This window comes from Thermobia domestica, unplaced genomic scaffold (assembly GCF_964235325.1).
Source record: "Thermobia domestica unplaced genomic scaffold, izTheDome1.hap1.1 HAP1_SCAFFOLD_1257, whole genome shotgun sequence".
Lineage (NCBI taxonomy): Eukaryota > Metazoa > Arthropoda > Insecta > Zygentoma > Lepismatidae > Thermobia > Thermobia domestica.
The window spans coordinates 33,445-39,955 of NW_027656967.1; the positions used below are offsets into that span (position 1 = coordinate 33,445).

The window sequence follows — 6,511 nt, forward strand, 5'->3', positions numbered from 1 at the left end:
GTACTAAAAACTTCTAATTGGCAACATCTGGGCTGCGAAGAGGAAAAAGAAAGAAATCTCGTACGTATTCGCGCGCAATTCGGAATTAGCCAATGAAAAGCACAAAAGCGGCCACCATCTCTCTCTCTTTCTTATTAACGGTTTTGTACTTTCTGCAGTTCTATCAGTGCTGCTAACCTCTTACTATATCATTGAATATGTATGTTTATATATATATATATATATATATATATATATATATATATATATATATATATATATATATATATATATATTTTACAAAAAATCATACTACTACGGAATAATATTAAATGCCTGTAAACCCTCATTTCTGTTTGCACTTTCTGTTACACTACCTTCCCCGAACTTCTTTCAAGTTATTAAGTGCAGAACGGGGAGTTATACATATTTACTTGCGCTTTCACAATATCTGCACATTGTGTAATAATAGGAGACGTATAAAATAAAACTATATACTAATACGTATATATATATATATATATATATATATATATATATATATATATATATATATATATATATATATATATATATACAGTACACATTCCACTATCCGAGGCTTTCCTTTTCTTTTCTTGCTGACGATAAATTACGCTCTTAGAAATGTTGTCTGAAAACAATAAGAATATGTGCAAAAAATACAATCAGAGGTAGAGGTCTTTAACAGGAACTAAGCAAGGGAGTTGAAAAATTTTTTATGCATGTAAAAAATATAGACATGAACCAACTTGTGAAATAAAAAGACCAGAAAACTACTCTTTCTAAATTATGTGTAAACTTTTTACCGAAAACGAAAGTTGCACGAAAGACTTTTTGTCCCTTTTTTGGCCTCCGGTGCTTGGGGTCCCTGGTTCAATCCCAGCTCGTGCCGTGTGAACTTTGTCGTGCATAAAGACCGTGCTCATGGGTTTTCTCGGGTTTCTCCCGTTTCCTCCCACTTTCTTCATTCAGTACTCATCATCACCGTCTCCTTTAGCGTAACCGGTATAAGTATGCGACGTAAATCTAAAGATTTCATTTCATTTCCCTTTTCTGCTCATACTGCTGATTATGCGCGATTATGCCAACATCCAACTCCGCGGATAATCGTGCGATTACTGTATATACAACTAATACAGATACGTAATTACATTATCAGTTACAGTATCGGTTTTTATTTACTAATTTGCCTCACTTTATTTGCATCCCTGCAGTAAATAATTCTTATCGATAATAGTTAAAATGTATATTACATTTTAGTGCTTCACGACTGAATGATCATCTGCCTTACGTTATCTCGCAGCTGAAGAGGATGCTACACTGAAAACTACCTTGCGTTATAAAGGGTAAGTGAAACATATCTTAAAAATATCTTTCATACATTTCATTGTGTACATTAAAGAATGTAAGTTTGCCTTTTTCCTGTAATCAATACTTAATAAAGGATTTATTTTTATTTATTTATATACAATTTCATACGTGGTTCGTGATAGTAAACTCGATAGGACATAGTGGCACTATGAACATCCGAATCACTCATCATTCGAACATTCAAATATTTATTCGAATATTAGTATATTCCAAGTAATGTTAACGACGTTAATATGCTTGCCTTTATAGTTAATAATGTCAATTCTTACTTAAAACATACTTCCTTAACAGGACATTGAAGAAAAGGTAGTTGCCAACGGCCATACCATGCTGAATATACCGGTTCTCGTCCGATCACCGAAGTCAAGCAGCATCGGGCCTGGTCAGTACTTGGATGGGTGACCGCCTGGGAACACCAGGTGCTGTTGGCATCTCTTTTTCAAATTTCATTATCCTTCAAGTACGAAAATACTAGAAACATTAATTTTATAGTACTTTCAAGAGATAATTTATCAACATTATTTCATAGCGATTAATCGATATTCTAAGCGTTATACCCACTATTTCTTACACTAACAGCCTGTTTATTTGCACGGCACATTAAAATAACCTGATTTCCGATCCGTGTGCACCTACTACTATACTTAACACGGAATGTATTACCACTTTTTAAAAGTAAATTATTATGACTAAGTGTAGATCTCCGGCGAGTAAATGCCTTTCGTATACAAGCACGACACATCTCCGCTATGTGCTTTACTTTTTTACTAACAGCATATAGAAATTGGATTTCAAGGTGTTTCTACATAACAGAATGAAGCAAATTTCGTGATTTAACTCTTTCGAATAATGTGTTGGTCCTGACAAGGACCGTTTGAAATGAAAAATCTTGAAGAAGATTTTTACTTAGAGCTTGTGTACTTGGTAACAGCCTTCGTACCCTCACTTACAGCGTGCTTGGCAAGTTCACCAGGCAAAAGAAGGCGCACAGCTGTTTGGATTTCCCGGCTGGTGATAGTTGACCGCTTATTGTAATGGGCCAAACGAGAAGCTTCAGCAGCAATACGCTCGAAGATGTCATTAACAAAGCTGTTCATGATACTCATAGCTTTGCTAGATATGCCAGTGTCAGGATGCACTTGCTTCAAAACTTTGTAGATGTAAATGGCATAGCTCTCCTTCCTCCTCCTCTTCTTCTTCTTATCTCCCTTGGAGATATTCTTTTGGGCTTTACCAGCCTTCTTTGCAGCCTTTCCGCTAGTTTTTGGTGGCATGATGACTCACTCGTTCAGCAAAATTAGATGTGTCCGCCGATTTATCGACTTCATTTAAATTACAGTACGTGTTTCAATTCGCGCCAACTGCCTTGCTTTTCATTTGATGCACTCGGGTGCACGCTTGAAGTAGTAACAAAACTACGGCATGCGGCTGGTGCTCAGGCCCGCACTTACAATCCCACCATAGGGACCTCTATGGGGAACCTACTCCCTCATCGCAGACCGTCTCCTCTTCTCCCTCGGTACAGCAGACTTCGCCAGACTACAACAAAATGGCCCTCCAAATGATCCAATCAGTGACTCAGAGACAGTCCACCGATTTTACTTCAGCACGTCATTCATCTTCAGAAGCACATAACAACGAGTTTCAGCTACCCAAGAGAACTTGTAAACCATCTACCGAACCTGTTACACCAATTCCTACCTCCAACACATTTGCGGCCCTTGCTGGAGCTGAGAACACTCCCGAACCGATGGATGCCACTAGCGAATCTTCCAAGACCTGGCTATACATCTACAACTGTCCGTACTCTCGGGGCTACGACCTCATAGCTAAGATGCAAAAACAATGTAAAGAAACGCCCACCTTTCGTTTTATGAAAGGTTTTCTCAAGATCAAATGCACTCTTCAAGAAGACTTCCAAGCTATCCAAGATTTCTGCTCTGCTGAAAACCTTGAGTACGCCACAGAAATACAAAAGAAGAAAGATGTCATTAAAGCAGTGATTCGCCACTTACCTCTAGACACGGCTGTGGATGCCATAATTTCCGAGCTGAAGGAAAAAGGCTATCCAGTCCTTTCCATCATTCAACTGTCCAAGCGGAACGCTCACGAACCGTCGGGGAAAACTTTGTTCCCCCTTTTTCTAGTGATAATGAGGAAAACACTCAGGGCCAACTCCTTTTTTAAAGAAGATCTCCTCCTCCATATGAAGATTAAAGTAGAGCCATATCACTCCAAAGCCTATCTACAGTGCTACAAATGCCAGCGTTTTGGCCATGGCCAAAGCACATGCCAAGCGCAACCCAGATGTGTCAAGTGCGCCGGTAACCACTGGACTTTTGCTTGTGAAAAAAGGGACACATTAACGTCTGCTAAATGCGTCAATTGCACGGGAGATCACCCCGCCAACTACTCAGGATGCCCTAAAATTCAACGCCTTCTCCAGGGGAAAAACAGTAAGACCCCTGCATCTGAAACGACGGACACTTCCACGACCCCATCAACCATGAAGCCAACCAAGACTTTTTCCAGTACAGACGACCGGACCTCCTGGCCTCCTCTTCCGAAGAAAGAAACACCTCCTTCAGCACCAGAAGACACTGCCGCAACCTCCTTCAAAGATTTTCTTCAAATATTGAAGGACTTTGAACTATTCAGACTACTCCCTCTCCTCAAGAAGTATACGCCGAAATTGAAAGAAGAAAAAGACATGTTCAACAAGCTGTCAATCTTCATTGACATGCTTAGTGAATTCTTCAATTAACCACGACCTTTCCATACATACAGGACCACACCCTTATGAGGGCCACTCCAGGCTGCCTCATTGGTCATCGCCGCTGCCAATCAGGACTCTTCCAAGCTTCCAGTGCTAATACTCTCTCATCAGCAACGACCAGACTCACAGCTCCCCAGGCGCTATACAGGACTTCTACCAGACTCCACATTCCCTGGCGATCAGCGACAGTGGCTGATTTGGTCATCACTTCACATGCCGTTACTTCAAATGGATTCTCATCTCATATAAGAGGCAGGGGCTTCTAGCCCGGTACTCACACTCGACCAACTTGTCATGTTAACCTGTGGACCTGTGGACCTGTGGAGGCCGCAATTTTTCCTCTCATCTTATTACGAAAGAATATTGAACAATGTCTGGTCGCGGCAAAGGTGGAAAAGTCAAGGGAAAGAGCAAGTCCCGCTCCAGCAGGGCTGGCCTTCAATTCCCAGTAGGCAGAATCCATCGTCTTTTGCGAAAGGGTAACTATGCCGAACGAGTTGGTGCTGGCGCTCCCGTGTATTTGGCTGCAGTCATGGAATACCTGGCAGCTGAAGTTCTTGAGTTGGCAGGCAACGCTGCTCGTGACAACAAGAAGACTAGGATTATTCCACGTCATCTGCAGTTAGCTATCCGTAACGACGAGGAATTAAACAAGTTGTTGTCTGGAGTTACAATCGCTCAGGGTGGTGTTTTGCCCAACATTCAAGCTGTACTTCTGCCCAAGAAAACTGAGAAGAAGGCATAAATGTAAGACCTATATCTCATACAAATCGGCCCTTATGAGGGCCACAAACCCCTTTATAGAGGAGATTTACGATTGAAATGAATTGTTTTCGATATACAGACTCATCAAAAGTGTCTGAGATAGTTGCTTAGTGTCATTCGAAATTCTCGCTGCTATTCGATTAATTAGTATGTGTAGTCGTCGATCGTAATTGAAGCCCATAGGAAGTCACACTATCTTTAGAATACTCCAAACAGCGATGTGCTTAGTTCCCACTACATTATTAATTATAAGATCATTACCTTTTGTATTGTCGCTAGCTACATTTTTTTGATATTTGCGTACATCGGGCTCATATTACCCAGAGGACAGGACAGTCGAGCCCAGATTCTCAGCAATGGAAGAAAACCTCATACCACATATTCTCATGTACTTCATGCTAGACAAAGGAATTTCCAACATTCTTAAAGCACTCATGTTTCTCTCTTGCGTTGGCTTGGCTGAAATTACTCTGTTCAATATGTTCTCGACATTTATTATTGTTCATTACTATGCCCCAATGACATCATGAACAGAGCGGATCAAAAAACTTTCCTAAATTTCTTTTGCAACATAGTAATGACATTAAATGCACACTTAAGTACGATTTATTCTTTGCAAGGTCGATATTCATATTTGTGTGATATGTGTTATATGTATATGGTTTGTAATACGCAACTACTCTTATTCTCTGATCTCAGAACTCATTTGCTACTGTGCCCAACGAGCGAGCCTAGGTTTCTTGTAACTACTGCCTTTCTTTAGTAAATAATGTGAAGTATACAATGCATTAACCTACATCTCATATTTGTATTACTCTTTATTTTACTAACCCGCTACGAAGTGTCATTAATTTACATGTAAATCACAATAGACACTACCGCAAAAGAAAAAAATCGAACCCAAGACCACGTAAACAAGATAAAGGACAAGATTCAGGTTTCTAACGCATTATTCGCCCCTCACAGCACAGTATAGAAGTTGTATAAGCCTCTATACGTACATCCTACTGTCAGAACAGAAATTCCGACTTGCGTTTCGCATCTCTCATGCTCGCTACTTCCAACAAATCGCCAATTTCCAACCAGAACCCCTTCTCCAGCATTAATACTGCTACATATGAATACGTATACATGAACGTACATAATGTAAAAAAAAACGTATGATTTTCTCAAATTAATCTCTCTACGTCTGTAATTTTGTGTGCATCAAAAGGCTTTAATGTAGTTACACGAATTCTTATAATCTAACAGAAAATCGCACAAAGTAAATCTTTCCCTTTATATAAATTTGTTGGCTCTGAAAAGAGCCGTTTATGCCAATTTTATATCCAAAATAGGAGGAACCCCAACTTAACCTCCGAAACCGTACAGGGTTCTTCCTTGCCTCTTCAAGGCATACACAACATCCATAGCTGTCACTGTCTTCCTCTTGGCGTGTTCTGTGTATGTAACAGCATCTCTGATTACGTTCTCCAGGAATACTTTCAATACTCCTCGGGTCTCTTCATAAATGAGACCAGAGATACGCTTCACACCACCACGGCGAGCAAGACGCCTAATAGCGGGTTTGGTGATACCCTGGATGTTGTCACGAAGAAC

The 6,511-nt window shown here is 40.1% G+C and overlaps 1 non-coding gene across 1 annotated transcript; it reads left to right on the plus strand.

Annotated features, from left to right (window-relative positions):
- Nucleotides 1-1,683: 1,683 nt before the first annotated feature.
- LOC145677704 (5S ribosomal RNA) lies at nucleotides 1,684-1,802 on the plus strand. The gene has a single exon (XR_014129948.1). It is a non-coding gene; the product is annotated as a 5S ribosomal RNA (ribosomal RNA).
- The last annotated feature ends 4,709 nt before the right edge of the window (nucleotides 1,803-6,511 follow it).